Source organism: Meriones unguiculatus, chromosome 18, assembly GCF_030254825.1.
Source record: "Meriones unguiculatus strain TT.TT164.6M chromosome 18, Bangor_MerUng_6.1, whole genome shotgun sequence".
NCBI classification, from domain to species: Eukaryota; Metazoa; Chordata; class Mammalia; order Rodentia; family Muridae; genus Meriones; species Meriones unguiculatus.
In genome coordinates, this window is record NC_083365.1 from 20,404,587 (window position 1) to 20,422,222 (window position 17,636).

At 44.7% G+C, this 17,636-nt stretch overlaps 2 pseudogenes; one reads left to right on the forward strand and one right to left on the reverse strand.

Annotated features, from left to right (window-relative positions):
• Window positions 1–14,376: 14,376 nt before the first annotated feature.
• Window positions 14,377–14,716, forward strand: LOC110556215 (mitochondrial import inner membrane translocase subunit TIM14-like; annotated as a pseudogene).
• A 2,031-nt stretch (window positions 14,717–16,747) lies between these two features.
• On the reverse strand, window positions 16,748–17,063 carry LOC110556230 (small EDRK-rich factor 2-like; annotated as a pseudogene).
• Window positions 17,064–17,636: the final 573 nt, after the last annotated feature.

The window sequence follows — 17,636 nt, forward strand, 5'->3', positions numbered from 1 at the left end:
TCCTGCTTCAGCCTCTTGAGTCATAGGATTGCATGCCAAGCATATGCTTTATTTATTACTTATCTTGGCAATGCTTTTTTTAAACACTCTGTCGCCAGGTGGTAGTGTGCATGCCTTTAATCTCAGCACTTGGGAGGCAGAGGAAGGTCTACCGAGAAAGTTCCAGGATGGCCACGACTCTAAAGAGAAACCCTGTCTCAAAACAAACAAACAAAAAATTCTGTCAGTGTGGGCTGAGGAGACGGCTCAGGAGTAAAGAGCACTTGCTGCTCTTATAGAGGACCTGGGTTCAGTTCCCAGTACCCACATGGCGGTTCCCAACCACCCATAACTCCAGACCCAGGAATCTGACACACTTCTGCTCTTCTCAGGCCTGTGGTGCAAAGACATGTATGCAGGCAAAACATACATGCACATAAAAATCAATAAACATTTAAAAGTTATAGTATCGAGTACTTGATATGTATAAGCATCTTATTATGTATATACCGTACATCGCTACACAATATACTCTATATTTGGAGTATATATGTATATGCCGTAAAATAACCAGGTGTGTAAGATAACCTCTTATTTTTAGTTTTTAATTGAAAACTTTTTTTTCCTTTGAGACAGAGTTCCATGTTGACCTAGAACTTATTATGTAACCCAGGCTGGCTTGAGCTCTTTGCACAATAAGAGCTTGTCTCAAAAACAAGCATGTTGGGAGATGGCTTGTTTGATAAAGTACTTGTTGGTCAAGCTTGAGGATGTAGGTTCTGGCCCCAGCACCCACACAGCAGCCAGGCATAGTAGCATGTCTATAATCCCAGTTCTGGGAGACAGAGACAGGTAAATCCAGGAGCTCACTTGCCGCCACTCTAGCCAAAACAGAGTTCCAGTTTCAATTGCAGTCTCTGTCTCAAAATTAGGTGGAGGGCAATAGAGAAGGCATCTGATATTGACCTCTGACCTCTGACATACGTGTGCAGGTGGGTATATACCTGTACAGACATGAACACATGCATATACCACTCCCACCCACACCCACACACAAATACAAAAAATAAGTTAAAACACTGAATTGTATACTTGAAAATATTTCGTATCATATGAATTACATGTTCAAGTAATGTATACAAAGGTTTTCATTTCTTTTTTGTTAATTTATTTTGTATGTGTCTCTATATGTGAGCACCATAAAGTCCGAGTGAGGTAAGAAGGCCATTTTGGGGAATTGAACTCAGGTCATTAGGCTTCACAGCTGAAGCATCGCACCAGAAGGATTTCCTGAAATCAAGAGCCAACACAGTTGGACATGCTGGCACATCCCTGTAATCTCAGCATGTGGGAGGGAGAGAGGCAGGAGATCAAGGTTAAAGGCTGAGCCAGGGACTGGGTCAGCCACTTTATACCTTTTGGATATTTCTGCTGTTTTATTGCTTTTGTGGGATCTTCATCGGAGAGCTAAACAGAGGGCACTGAATTTGTAACCTCCCGCCCTGGTGATGTGTACGGACTAAGGGCATCTTGTTTGCTTGTTTTTGTTATCGCTCTGCCTCCAAGTCCTGAAATTACAGGCACATGTCACAATAACCAACTTGAACAATCACTTTTTTAGCTTTTACTTCATTTATTTATTACATTACTTATTTACTTATTTCTCTGTGTGAACTCATGTGTTCTCTCTAAGTAGCTGCAGCTGGCCTGGAACTTGCTATGTAGACCAGGTTGACCTTGAACCTAGAGATACACCTATCCACCTCCTGAGAGCTAGTACTACTAGGCATGGCTTATTCTTTGTATGGTTAGCAATGGGGATTCCCTTTTTAAAAAGGTGTGTGTGTGTGTGTGTGTGTGTGTGTGTGTGTGTGTGCATGTGTGCGTGCGTGTGTGCGTGTGTGTGTGCGTGCGCGTGCGCGCGCGCCTGCAGGAGTTTGTGTATATCATGTGCATGCATATATCTGCTGAGGCAGGAAGTTGTTGGATCCCTTGGAACTAGAGTTACAGGTAATTGTGAATCTCTCAGTGTGGGACCTAGGAACTCAACTTGGGACCTCTATAAGAGCCATAAGAATCCTTAACTGCTGAGCCATTTCTCTAGTTCCTTAACTACAATTTATTTTAAAAAAATGTATTTTCTTAGCCAGGCGATAGTGGCACACACCTTTAATTCCACCACTCTGGAGGAAGAGGCAGACAGATCTCTGTAAGTTTGAGACCAGCCTGGTCTTCAGAGTGAGTCCCAGGACAGCCAGGGCTACACAGAAAAACCCTGTCTCAAAAAACCTTTTAAAAAAATGTATTTCAATTGGTAAAGTGCTTGCCTAGCATGGACAGTCTGGGTTTGATCCCCATGACTGTATAAAACTGGTATGGTAGAATGTACGTATAATCCTAGCACTCAGAAGGTTGAAGCAAAGCAATCAGAAAATCAGTGCTATCCTCAGCTACATGTCAAGTTCAAAGCTAGCCTGAAATACATGAGGACATGTCTAAAAGAAAGAAAGAAGATGGCCCTTATCTAATTTTTTAAAGAGGGGCTGGCCTGGAACTTGTAGAGATCTGCCTGCTGCCTTTCTACTTCTCTGCCCCTCCACCTCTCTCTGCCTCTCTGCCCCTCTACCTCTCTATCTGACTCTCTCTCTCTCTCTGCCCCTCTGCCTCTACCTCTCTCTGCCCCTCTTCCTCTCTGCCTCTGCAATGCTGGGATTAAAACCATGAACCACCATACCCATCTGAGGAAAAAATTTTAAGGCTTTTTCCAGGTAGAAATACCAAGCTCAAAACCATAGCATAATTTAAAATTTTTATTTATTTATGTTTATGAGTCCATATACAGACCTGGTGTCCTTTGGGGTTAGAAGAGGGCAATGGATCCTCTGGATAGTTGTGATCTGCCATGTATGTGATAGGAATTGAACCCAGATCTTCTGGAAGAACAGCCAGTGTTGTAACTGCTAATGCATTGCTGCAGTCTAATGTTAAGAATTCTTTTTTTTTTTTTTCATTTCGTTTTGAGACAGGATCTCTCTGTGTATTCTTGGCTGTCCGTCCAGGGTATTGCTGTGTAGACCAGGTTGGCATTCAACTCACAGAGATCCTCCTGCTACCTCCTGAGTAGATTAAAGCATGTGCCACCACATGCAGCTCCCATGATAGAAATCTTAAACCTCTGTAATGTGAGCTAGAAATAAGTGGAATAAGAGGTGCTGGGGTGTGGTGGCTCCACATTTTCTTCCTCTCTTAAACAAGGACCAACTGAGGCCTCTTCTGTGCTTCTTTACTTTGGGTTTTGTTTGTTTGAGACAGGTTCTCACTATGTAGCCCAGGCTAGCCTTGAACTCCAGATCATCCTGCCTCAGCCTCTCAAGTGTGGAGAATACAGGTGTGCACCACAGCCGTCTTTACAACCTTACTCCTTCGGTCCAAGCCTCAGATGGATGTCTCTGTTGTTAAAAAGAAGGAAAATAATCCTTGGAATGGATTCCATTTGGGCTAAGTAAACAGACTTCAAAGCCATCACAAACTGTCTTCACCACATATCTTCACTGAGATTTTCTCCTTCAGCTGCATGACCTCTTTTAAAGTTTTTCTTTGGATGGCTTTCACTCTACTTAAAAAAAAAAAAATCCTATTGTGATTCCCGAACTCAGGGAGGCAGAGGCAGGCGGATTGCATGCGAGTTTGAGGCCAGCCTTGTCTACAAAGCAAGTATAGAACAGCCAAGGCTATACAGAGAAACCCTGTCTTGAAACAAACAAGAAAACAAACAAAAACAAAATTCTCCCTACTTTTGTTATAGCCATTTCTTATTTTTTATTTTTTAGTTTAAATATTATTATTATTATTATTATTGTTTTTTTGAGATAGAGTTTCTCTGTAATAGAGCCCTGGCTAGCCTAGACACTCTTCGTAGACCAGGCTGACCTCACAGAGATCCCCCTGCCAGTGCTGGGATTAAAGGCATGTGCCACCACAACTGGCTGCTGCTTTCTCCTCCTCCTCCTCCTTAAATTTTTTTTTTTTTTTTTTTAATTTTTGGTTCTTTGAAACAGGGTTTCTTTGTGTAGCTCTGGCTGTCCTGGAACTCACTCGGTAGACAAGGCTGACCTTGAACTCTTAGAGATCTGCCTGCCTCTGCCTCCCAAGTGCTGGGATTAAAGGCATATGCCACCACCATCCAGCAGCCATCTTCTTAACAAGTATTAAGTTTATGGTCCTCAGCTATTTTGCTTCTTATTCTAAATTATCTTTATTTAATTTGGTCTAACTTAAAAATGTTTTCTTTTTTAAAATTTGTTACAATTTAATCACTTTGTATCCCAGCTGTGGCCCCTACCCTCATCCCCTCCCAATCCTGCCCTCCATCCCTTCCCATGCTCCTTCCCCAGTCCACTGATAGGGGAGGACCTCCTCCCCTTCCATCTGACCCTAGCCTATCAGATCTCATCAGGACTGTCTTTCATAATCTTCCTCTGTGGCCTGGTAAGGCTCCCCCCACCCCCCTGACTTCAGGGGGAGGTGATCAAAGAGCCAGCTACTGAGTTCATGTCAGAGACAGCTCCTGTTCCCCTTACTAGGAAGCCCATTTGGAAACTGAGCTGCCACAGGCTATATCTGTGCAGGGATTCTAGGTTATCTGCATGCATTGTCCTTGGTTGGAGTATCAGTCTCAGAAAAGACCCCTGGCCCCAGATTTTTTGGTTCTGTTGCTCTCCTTGTGGAGCTCCTGTCCTATCCAGGTCTTTCTATCTCCCCTTCTTTTATAGGATTCCCTGCACTCTGCCCAAAGTTTGGCTATGAGTTTCACCATCTGCTTTAATATCCTGTTGGGTAGAGTCTTTCTGAAGCCCTCTGTGGTAGGCTTCTGCCAGAGTCTGGAAACAACCCAGATGTCCCTCAATTGAGGAATGAATACACAAATTGTGGTACATTTATACAATGTAATATTACTCAGCAATTAAAAACAAGGAAATCATGAAATTTGCAGGCAAATGGTGGGAAAGCATTTCTGAGCACTCCTCCCTTCTGGTCTTACATTCTTTCAGCCCCTTCTTGTATAGTGTCCCCTGAGCTTTGTTTGGAAGGTTGATATATGTTCCATTTAGGCCTGAGCACTCAACAGCCATATAATCTCAGCATTTTGACCATTTATGAGTCTTCACCATGCTGCCCACTGAGGCTTCTTTGGCCAATGTTGAGAACAGCACCAATCTGTTTGTATAAACGCAATGTTTACAGAGCAAATTGGCGTCACATCCATTTAGCAAAACAACAGTAGCAGGTTCTGCCCTACGTCTATGACCTCCCAAATCATGGAATTTTGACCATGTTTACAGTACCAAGCATGAATTTCTCCGGTGGAGCAGGGTTCATACCAATCAGAAAGCAGTTGTTTACCTCTGGAACCTTCATCCCACTGTTCCACCAGGGGGCACATCGTGCCTGCCAAAATCAGTAAGGTAGCATGCAGGTTCCAATGATGGGTAGGCCTGTTTATATCTTTATATCATTTACATTTATTATTATTAATGCATGTGCACACATGCCACAGTGCAGTGTAGAGGTCCAAGAACACTTTTCTGGAATCAGTCTTTCCACCGTGGATTCCGGGGATTGAACTGAGGTTTTCAGTCATGCATGAACTGCCTGGTCTACTTACATCATTCCAACCACCATGTGATGTGTGCTAATGACCTCCAATCCCATTTTCTTGCCATACCTCTTAATAGCTCCAGGGGAAATACTCAACTGCTTGCTAAACATCTGCACCTAAGTTTGCTTGGGTACATAACTTATAATATGTCCCATTCTTAAGTTAATTACTCTTCCTTTAAACTTTCCTCTTCCTCTCCACCTCCTACTCATTTTGCTTCTGGGGACCAAATCCAGAGATGTGCACAAGCTATGCAAGTGCTCTACCATTAGATATGTTTCTAGCCCCTTGTTTTTCTTTTTATTTATTTATTTATTAGGATTTGTTCACTTTGTATCCCAGCTGTAGTCCCCTCCTTCGGCCCCTCCCAATCCTGCCCTCCATTCCTATTCTCCTCCCATGCCCCTCCCCGAGTCCACTGATAGGGGAGGAAGACCTCCCCTTCCCTCTGACCCTAGCCTATCAGATCTCATCAGGACTGTCCTCCTCTGTGGCCTGGTAAGGCTGATCACCCCTCAGGGGGAGGTGATCAAAGAGCCAGCTACTGAGTTCATGTCAGAGACAGTCCTTGTTCCCCTTACTAGGGAATCCTGAGCTGCCATGGGCTACATCTGAGCAGGGGTTCTAGGTATCTCCATGCATTGTCCTTGGTTGGAGTATCAGTCTCAGAAAAGACCCCTGGCCCCAGATTTTTTGGTTCTGTTGTTCTCCTTGTGGAGCTCCTGTCCCCTCCAGATCTTTATATCTCCCCCTTCTTTTATAAGATTCCCTGCACTCTGCCCAAAGTTCGGCAATGAGTCTCAGCATCTGCTTTGATACCTTGCTGGGTAGAGTCTTTCAGAGGCCCTCTGTGATAGGCTCCTGTCCTTTTCACCTGATTTTTGACAAAGATGTCAAAACCATACAATGGAAAAAAGATAGCACCTTCAACAAATGGTGCTGGTCTAACTGGATGTCTACATGTAGAAAAATGCAAATAGATCCATACTTATCACCTGCACAAAACTAAAGTCCAAATGGATCAAAGACCTCAACATAAAACCAGACACATTAAACCTGTTAGCAGAAAAAGTGGGGAAGAGCCTTGAACTCATTGGCACAGGAGGCCCTTGTTTTTCTAATCCAAGGGAAAAGTGCAAAACGACTTCCCTGGCTTGGAAGGATACTCAGTAGCCCTCTCCATGCCTAGGTGTGAGGTCTTTCACAGAAGATCTTTCCTTTGCAAAGAGGCCGGGACTATGACTCAAAATACAGTACTTGCCTCATATCTGCACAGCCTGGGTCTCATCTCAGCAGAGAAACAATCAGAAATGCTAATGCTGCCACTACTAGGATCTCGCTAGCTCAAGGCAAATTCTCCCTTTTCTTTTCTTTTTCTTTAAAAATTACATTAATTGCTGGGAGTGGTGACATGCTTTTAATCCCAGCACTAGGGAGGCAGAGGGAGGCAGATATAGGCCGGTGTGGTCTAAACAGAAAATTCCAGGATAGTCAGGACTACATTGAGAAAAACTGTCTCAAAACTAGAACAAAACAAAACAATAAAAATTGCATTGATTTATTTATATATTTATGTATGAATGTATTTATTTAGTGTGTGTGTATGTCCTTATGTGTCAAAGTCAAAGCATGCCTGATGAGGCCAGAGGATAACATACAGGAATCAGTTGAGACCTGAGGACCCAACGCAGTCATCAGACTTGCTGGCAAGTACTACCTTTACCCTCTGAGTCCTGCTGCTCCCCGCCTCCTTTTTATTTAATTTATTTTATTTTGAGACAAGGTCTATGTAGACCTGAGTGGTCTGGAACTCCCCATGTACAGAAAATGGGCTAGCCTCAAACTCACAGAGATCCACCCATCTCTGCCTCCTGAGTTCTGGAGCTTAAAGGCATTTGCTACTATACCCACTTCTCTTTTTAACAAACAAACACAAACAGGAGGCCTGGAGACATGGCTCAGTGGGGACACATCTACTTGGTTCTTGTCCAAACCCAAGTTAGGTGTCTAGCATCCATATTGCTTAGCTTATAACCACAGGTAACTCCATCTTCAGGGGATCCAGCATCTTCAACACCTCAGACTGGCCTCAAGCTCACTATGTGTGAGAATGATGTTAAATTCTGATCCTCCAGTTTCCACTTCCCAAGTGCAAGGATTGTAAGCAGGGCCATCAAGCCAGGCAGTGGTGCCTCACGCCATTAATCCCAGCCTTTGGGAAGCAGAGGCTGACAAACCTCCTCAAGGTCGAGACCAGCCCAGTCAGCAAATGGAGTCCAGGACAACTGGGGCTACACAGAGAAACCCTTTCTCACAAAAAGCGAAAAACAAGATACAGATAGTGTGTGTGTGTGTGTGTGTGTGTGTGTGTGTGTGTGTATTCAGGGCCATCATGCCCAGCTTTTTTTTTTTTTTTAATTAAAAACTCTGCTTTACATTTGCCTATTTATTTTGTGTGGGGTGACACTGGCATACCACAGCGCATGTGTGGAGCTCAGAGGACAACTTACAGGAATGATTTTTTTTTCCTACTGTGTCAGTCCTGGGAACTAATTTCGGGTCATCGGGCTTGACAGCAGCGTTTGCCCACTGAATCGTTTCACTAGCTCTCTTTTAATTTTTTGAGACAGGGCCATATGTAGCTCAGCTTAGCTTCAAAATAGCTATGTACCTAAGGATGCCTTAGAATTCTTGATCCTTCTGCCTTCACCTCCCCAAATGCTGGGATTACATGTGTGTACCATTATGCCTGGTTCATCTCTGATTTAGATACTTTATAGATAAGTGAATTATAGATAGTTATGGTCATCAAACTAAAAAGTGATGGAAAAGGACATAGATTTCAGAGTAAAATATCAGAATACAAGCATGAATATATATATGCCAAGTGGTGACAGCACACACCTTTAATGTATAAAGATTTATTAAATTGGCATAAGTTGAAGTATTACATTGTCTCAAACCCTAGAGGCGGAGCAGTTGGCAGTTGCTTGATCCCTGAGGCTGGATGCCCAGCATCTGGAGTAGTCTCATAGTGGATGTCTTTACTGGAGAGGGCCAGAACCAGTAGTAGCTACGAGGCTAGGAACCTAAGCACTCCCAATCTGGCACTGAAAACCTGGAAAGTTTCTGGAGAGCTGATGGTCCTCAGTCAATGATGGAAGCTTGAAGTTGCTGGTTCTGATATCAGCAAAGGAATGGGTGGCAGGAGAAACAGTGTGAATCATCTCAGGGGCAAGAGTGAAGGCCAAATGAGCAGAAGGCCAACCACCTTCCTACCACCCTGCTCCTCCACATTTGGGGTGGGTCTCCCCTCATCATTTAAGGCAATCAGGTCAGGTTCTCAGGTACGGTTCTTTGCTCAGGTCAGCCTAACGCGTGGCAGCTCGTCACTAAAGCCAGCTGCCACACCACATAAAGACAGAGGAAGAGAGCTGCAGAGGAAGCTTAATTCAGAACATGGCTACTCTGCTTAGAGATCACAGCCAGAGATATTCTAAGTCTGTGTGATCCTGCAGGAATAATCCCAGGACACAGAGGTAAGCAGTTCTCTGAGTTCACGACCAGCCTGGTATAGAGCAAGTGTCAGGTAAAGAAAAGCTCATAGGTCTAAGAGGGATGGTACACATCTTTAATCCCAGCACTCAGGAGCAGAGGCGTGCAGATCTCTTGAGTTCTCTTGAAGAGTTTGGTTGAATCATTGAGTTGAGAGGCCGTGCAGTGGAGTTGAGTTGTGGCAGTTCAGTTCATGGAATTCAGAGGCAGTTTTTACCAGGAGAGTTTTACAGGGACAGGTTAAAGAGAGAACAAGATAGACACAGGTAAAAACAGAACAAGCCAGAGAATTAGAAGGAACCAGAAGTCTAGAACAGGTTGCTAGAGTTAGTTTAAGTCCAAGTAAAGTAATTCAGTCAGAAGCCGAGAGAAGCCCTTTTGAAGCGGTCAGCCTGGAAAGGAATTTGAGCCGGAACAGCTGAGTTGAACCAGCCAGCCAGAATTCAGAAAGAGCCAGAAAGTGTGACTTTATTCAGCAGTAAGTCTCAGAGGCTAAAAACATTCTAAGCCTAGATTAGATTGAATGGAGACTAGAAGCTTCCAGGGGTAGGCCTAGGTTAGCAGATAGAGGCAGTAAGCCTCAAGACGATTATTGTATCAGGCGAACCCCAGGCCTGTTCCTCAATATACACTCAGGTTTGAGACATACAACCAACGTGTGCTTGCCTTTCCCTAGGAACTTGCAACAAGTGAAGACAAGAGCAGTGCTTTTCTTCAGCTCCAGTGCTAGGCACACAGATGTAATCGCATGTACATTCACAAAATGTATGTACACCCAGACGTGACGTGATTCCATAAAACTAGAACACACATTCTTTGCACTCACGCCAGTGAACTTCAGTGCTGAATCCTAAACGGTTTAAAGCAGGCCAGTGTTCCCTTGGCCTTGTTCCTATCTTGGTTTGCAAGAGGAGACAATTACATCTTCTGATTCTTGTTTGCTACCTTTGTTATATACTAGGGCAGAATGCATCAAGGTTAAAACATATTTTCATATACTGGTTCTTCCATGTAGACAACAAAAAGCAATCATCCTAAAAGACAAACTTCTGATATTCAGCCGATACTTGTGATATTTCAGCTGATATTCAGCACAAATTTCATGTGCTGAAACACTTTCTGTAAGTATGTGCCATGTGAAATAAATGTCTCAGATTAAAAAAAAAAAAGTTGCTTTCACAGAGAATCAATCCACAAGAGTGGTGACAGTGTTGATTTGAGAGTTTGTATTACCTTTCTGATTGGTCTGATCAGAAAAAAGTTAACTTAGGGGAGGAAGGGCTTATTTCGGTTTTCAGTTTGAGGAGATACATTCAGTGATGGTGGGGAGGGCATGGTGGTAGGGGCAGAAGGCCAGCTGGTCGCCCAGCATTCACATCCAGGAAGCAGAGAGTAAGGAGTCCTAAGGCTCAGCTTGCAGTTTCTTCTCACGCATCAGGAGCCTTGCCCGTGGAATAGTGTAGCCCGTGGAATAGTGTCACGCACATGTAGGGTGAGTCTTCCCAACTCTGAACCTAGTCCAGATCATCCCCCTAACACAACATGCCCAGAGACCTGTATCTTCAGTGAGTCTACATCCTGTCACATTAACAACCACATTAACCATCACAGGGTTCAAATAGATTTAGTGGGGCCTGTAGGCACTGGTTTTTCAAACGCTACATTATTTGGGGGTTCCTGAAAGCTTACACCTCCCTTCTAACTCCCCAGCCCCAGGTAGGGGAAAAAGAAAGAAGGTTGTAAGGGAAAGGGTACGTCGCCCCTCTTTAATTCTTCCTGCTGGGTAGGGTCGTAGGATTCCTTTGGGGGCAATACCAGTGTCTGTCGTCAGGAAATCCAGAAGCCCAGGGAACCAGTAAACCAGCAAGCACAGCAAGCAGTCCTTCTCTGTCTCCTTGCAGCCACCACGCTTTTATACCCCTCAAAGTCCTCAGAATTGAATTCCAGCTGGCAAAGAACATACTCTGCAGGAGAGAATTAACGGGTGCGGACAAACTAAAGTCCTCGCTTTGGTTTTAACAAAAACATGTTTACATACCCTAAGCCAAAATGTCCACCATGGGGCCAGCTAGCTGTCTGAGTGGCAAGCAGGCCTGCTGCGAAGTCTAACAGAACTTGACTTTTGATCCCAGGGACCCAAAGGCTGGAAAGAGAACTGGCTTCTGGCCGTCACATATGAACCATGGCTCAAGTGCCCCACTCCCACAAAAGTGAATGAAAGTGTAATTTTTTAAGTTAATTAAAAAAAGTGGAAGACAAGGTGACTTGCATGTAATGAGGATTAACCATAAAGGCTAATTTTGGGTCTCAGGTTACTGACACTGCTGTCCCAACATGCAGTTTCTGTTTGCCTCTGCAGGATAGAGGTTGTTAAGGTATTGGTTAGCTCTTAAATTCTTGGGGAGGCACAATCCACTGGACAGAATGAATCACCTGAGCTCACCTGACTTCAAAGGATCTGGAAAATGTGAGGAATGCTTGGTTATCCAGTAAGCAAGAAATACTTAGTTACAAAAGACAAAGCAGGAGAGAGAGACATAATTGCAGCTTAGGAAGGTTGGCATTTGGCCTTGTCGGGCAGAGGTCTCCTGCTGGGAGGTGAGGTCCAGGATGTTGCAGTTCTTACCTCCTTTGCTGCTGTCCATCCAACCACTGCATCTCACTGTTCAGTCCTCCCCCAGGCTCATTTGTTTTATTTTAACAGGACTTTTTAACATGATTTTGCTCTGAACCCCTATAATTTTAGTTTGCTTGTTCTTTTTCTTTCTTTCTTTTTTTAAATTTTGATTACTTGTGGGTTGGGGTTTGTCTTGGTGGTGGTGGATCTTGCTAAACTATAAGTGATAATCAATGCCCCCAGCCTGATACACTCCAACCCTTAGCTCAGTCTGCATCTTTAACAGGATGATTACCTACCAGCTGCTTACTACAGTATCAGGTGGATGGCCAAGCAGGGTCCCATTCTGAGTTAAGTGATGGTGTTAATGTTTCCTCCAAGGTTTGAAACATTCCGTCACATAGGAAGCTCTGTAAGCAACAAGGTAAACAACTCAACATAGCTTCAGGAAGTCCCTGAGACTGATTAGATTCACTAGGCCCCTCCTTCCCAGAGTAAGCTATAAAAGATGAGAGTATCTTTCAGATTCAGAAAGCTGAGCTGTAAAGACCCTCAGACCAAACAGGCTGCCTGGAAGTTCAGATCAACGGAGGCACCTGGAAAGGACATTCTCCAACCTACTGAGCTGTGTGCAGGCTGTGCAGTGTCCTCCAGGTGTCCAGATCTGGGAGCTGTCACCCACGCTGGGGTGGGCTTATGTAACAGTCTTTGAGTCATTTCTGCTCCTGTAACTAACCCATCATCCATATTCCTGTATGTAACCACAATAAAAACTCATTGGTTCACCAAATTGGATTTTGGTGGTCTCTATACTTTGGTTTGTTGCAGGTTACTTGTCTGGGGTGAGTAAAAGTGTGTGTGTGTGTGTGTGTGTGTGTGTGTTGTGTGTATGTGTGTGTGTGTGTGTTGTGTGTGTGTGTTGTGTGTGTGTGTATGTGTGTGTGTGTGTGTGTGTGTTGTGTGTGTGTGTGTTGTGTGTCCCAGGAAAGATTTTGTCACACAACAGGTGAGGCCTCATTCCCCTCCCTGACTGTGCAACATATTCTATACAGCAAGCTCATTGTATCCAAGGGTTTCATAGCTGTATATTCAATCAGCTGAGTTGAAAAAAGTTTTGCAATTATATATGTATATGCATATTTATGTGTGTTTATACCTATGTCTCTCGCTGCATCAGATCTCCCTGAGTTGGAGTTACACGTAGTTGTAAGCTGCCTGACATAGGTGCTGGGAAGCAAAGTTGGAGCCTCTTGAAGGACAGTATGTGATCTTAACACTGAGCTATCTTTCCAGCCCCTACCAGAAATATGTAATTACATCTATACTGAACATATACACACTTTTTTTTGGTAATTATTCCACAACAGATAATATAAGAACTATTTGCATAGCATTTACTTTGTTTTGGGTATTTTAGATAATCTAGATCTGATATAAAGTATACAGGAGGATGTATACAAAATATAAATACTACTATACTTTATATCAGTGTCTTTAGCATAGACAGATTTTGGAATTTTGGAGTACCATGGGGTGACTATTCTCATGGTCTTTCAATCATGTCACTGCCTCAGGCCCTGGATTACAGACATGCATAGCTATGCCTGGCAGAGTGCTCATCTGTGAGTTTTTGTAGACAGAGAAACTTCCGAGGACACATGGTCAGGAAATATGCAACCAGGATTTAAACCTCAACCATCTTATCTTTTGCTATCCTGTGCACAGAAAAGGGGAGAATTTACTATAATTGGTTGTAGAATCAAAGGCAAAGATTCAGGAGCATTGCAGAATGGGCTGAAACCAGATCATCTTCTGGTTGTCCCCTGTTCTTCAGACTGGATATAGAGCCCTTGGTAGGCAGAGGGAAAAATACTGGCAAATGATGCATTAACTTCCCAACTTCTAAGTAGCGTTGGAAAATCCCAGTGCTGTACTCAACTCCTTGGTGGCATGACTTAAGCTCACTTCATTTCTTTGGGCCCCTAGCTAGAAACACTTTATGCAACTTGTTTCAAATTAGCATATTAGGGGGCTGGAGAGCTAGCTCAGCAGTTAGGAGCACTCAGGGGCTGCTCTTCAGGGGATCCGAGTTAAATTCCCAGCACCTTCAAGGCAGCTCACAACTGTCTACCCCTCCAGCTCCCGGGGATTCAGGGCCCTCACACCGATAAATGTACATGCAAAACACCAATGTATATAAAATAAAAAGTAAATAAAACTTAAAAAAATTAGCATATTAATTCCATGTGTAATAGGTTTCAGCATGAAATTTCCATACATGTACTTTCAGTGACACACATGCACACACACACACACAGTCTTGTTTCATTTTGCTCTGTGTGCGCGCATGTGTGTGGAGGCACAGGACAACTTGCGGGAGTTGGTTTCCTCCAACCATCAGTCCTGGCATCAGGCATTTACTCACCGCACCCTCTTGCAGCCCTTGGGTCTGGGGAAGAGAACGGGAAAGGATTTTTAAAAAGAACGGGGGGGTTCTACACAGGCATCCTGTGGCAGTGGTCCCACGCTGGCATGAGCGCGCAGTGCCGGGCCTCCGAGTGGAGTCATGGCCACTACAGGGGTAGCCGTCGGACTGACCATTGCTGCTGCAGGATTTGACAAGCCTTGAAGCATGTGGAGCCTCAAGTAAAACGAGTTTCTCAGAGCCTACCAAAATCTGCCTTCAGGGGTGGGTACTACAGAGGTGGGTTTGAACCCCAAATGACAAAACGGGAGGCAGCACTGATGCTAGGAGTGAGCCCCACTGCCAACAGAGTAAAGACCAGGGATGCTCATCAGCGGAGTGTGCTCTTCACTCACCCAGCAAGGGAGGACCTCCTTATACAGCAGCCAAAATCAACGAAGCTACAGACTTACCAGAAGGGCAAGCTAAAATAAATAAATAAATAAATAAAGTAGATGTGATGAATTTTAAGCCCATTAGTCTACGTATGAGTATATTTTGTAATAAAAATGCTTCAGAGCATAACTTGTGAAAAACAAAACGGGAAAAGGTTTGGGAAAAGCCTCACTATAAATTGCTACTTAAGATTAGAGTCAAGTAAAGACCCATGGGGACATATATAGATATAGATACAGATATAAAAGGGTACCACTTCTCTGATAAAACCCCAAAGGGCAGATTACACGAGGCAGTAGGAGGGCCTCATGGCCCTGGGGATTCACTCATAGAACTCCCCAGTGGCACCCGCTGAGGTTCAGGCAGTAGCCTGGAAACATAGGGCAGGCTCTCTCTAGAGCTCACAGGGGCAGGGCAGAAGACAAGGAGTATGTGAAGACTGACTTCAGGGTCCTGGAGAAGGTTTAGATTTTCCCTCTTGCCCATCAAGGAGTCCGAAATGATTGATTTTTTTTCCTCAAAGGGAAGGCTTTGGAGAGGATGCTGGCGCAGAAGCCAGCCAGCTCACACTGGCCAGCAGAGTTGATTCAAGACCGTTGTGGCCATTGGCTTCTACCATGGTTATATCAGCCTGGGTTTTTCTGTTCTAGAGAAATAGTCCGTGCCATGTGAAGGGCCTCCTCCTTGACCAAACTCTCCATTTTCTCTGTGTGAAAAGGCTACCAAGGGAACAAGATCAGCAAGCTGCAGCCAGCCTGTCTTACAAGGTGACAGGGTGTTACTGTTCTCTGCTGCTGTCCTAATTTGATTTTAACCAAAATCAGCTCGAGAAGAAAAAGGGTTATTTCATCTTTCAGCTTATAGTCCTTACTGAAGGGAAGTCAGGGCAGGAACTCAATGCAGAAAACTGGAGGAAGGAACTGAAAGAGAACCAGTGGGGGGCGCCGCTTGCTAACTGGTTCCCCATGGCTTGCTCAGATTGCTTATGCGAAACTACCAGGACCACCTGCCCAGAAGAAGTACCACCCACAATGGTCTGGGCCCTCCCGTATCAATCATTAATCAAGAAGATGGCCCACAGCTATGCCCACCAGACAGTGTGATGGAGGCCATTCCTCAGCTGAGATTCCTCCTCCCCAGGTTTATCTAGGTTTGTGTCAAGTTGACAAAAGCTCGCACAGCTCATCCTAGCTGAGGTTTAGGCAGCCATTCTGAAGTGTAGCTAGGGCAACCTCATCCAGCCCCCAGAGACAATGATATTCTCCCGGCCAAGAAGCTGTGTTGCCAATTGTTGACTACTGTAATGTTTTGACCAGGCTCTGCACTGCCACCCACCCTAGGAAACTTCAAGTCCCCACTGATGCTATTGTGAAGACCTTGATCCTCAACTTCTGGAAACAAATTGTGTTCATCAAGTTTCTGTATCAGGAACTTAACCAATCATCTTGTAAAAACCTACATCAAGTTTCCCTGCCGAGAACCCAGGCTCCCACCGTGCTTACAATGTATTTTGGGTTTTTTGAGATGGTTTCACTATATAGCCTTAGCTGGCCTGGAACTTGCTATGTAGACCAGGCTGGACTCAAACTCAGAGATCATCCTGCCTCTGCCTCCTGAGAGCTGGGATTAAAGGCGTGCGCCACCATTCCCAGCCCATGACATGTGTTTGTTTGAGACAGGGTTTCTCTAATGAGCCCTGGCTATCCTAAAACTCACTCTACAGACCAGACTGGCTTCGAACTCAGAGATCCCCCTGCCTCTACCTCCCCAGTTCTGGGAATTTAAATTTGAGAGAAAAGAAGAAACTGCAATGCTTGAATGGCCTAGTCAGCAAATCCCAGTTCTCTGGGTCTCTCTCCTTACCTGTTCTTTGAAAGGTTTACCTAGGTCGTTTATGGAGCCCTGCCTACCTCTTCATAGCACAGAATTTTTTTTTTTTAAATTACAAAGCTACTTTTAATACTTTGGGGTGTGCCCCACAGGAATAAAAAACACTGGGAAGGGGTAACCCCTCACCCCCAGGAGTGGCCCAAGGGGAGAGAGGCTACCTGAGGGGAAGGAAGCACAAAAGGAACCCACTGCAGACTCAGGGCAAAGGGAATGCCATCGGTGCTGGGACCTGTGAGCACTACAGGAAGAAACTTGAGCATGGTGGGACTGGCTCCAGGCACACAGGCATAGGGCAAGAGGGTTGGACACGAAGCCACAAAGCTACTTGGGTTCCTCCTCCTTCTCGTTTGCCTTTTTCTGCTTCTGCTGAGTGATCTCCGAGTCCCTCTGCTTGCAGGCAGCAACAGAAAGCCCACATCTCGGCACTTTCTCTTAAAAAAGTCGCTCTGCTTCTTTATGTTCTTCTGCCTGGCGAGCTCTTCTGCCTGGTCACTGCGGGTCATGGCAATGGCAGCTGCTCCAGCCTGCTTCCATGGTGTCCCCTCGCTCGGGCCCAATAATGCAAAATTCTAAGGATTTTTTTTTTTAATGTGTATTTGTGTGTTGTTCCTATGGGCACATGAGTGTGGATGCCCACAGAGGACAGAGACTTCAGATTGCCCTGGGGCAGGAATTACAGGCTGTTGTGAACTCCTCAGCACTGGTGCTGGGAATCCAGCTCAGGTCCTCTGCAAAAGCAGTATACACTCTTAGCTGCCGAGCCATCTCTTCAGCACCGATATTGGGGGATTCTAGACAATGACTTCTCTTCTTCCTAAATGTTCCACCCTTGAAACAGATCTATCTTAATATCTTTTCTCTGCTCATGGCTGTATGCCCAGTTCCTTCCTCAAGTTCTTCAAATCATCTCTGCCTCTCAAGCTCCGTTTGTACCCTCTTTGTTTGCAGACCTCACATTGTTCTGCAGACCCCCAGGTTACAGATCCAGCCTGCCTCCTTCTCTCTGCTCCTAACTCCTACTGTCTCCTTGGCTAATACTCTGAGGGCCCCTCTGTCATTGGCCCCTTTAATAGTAG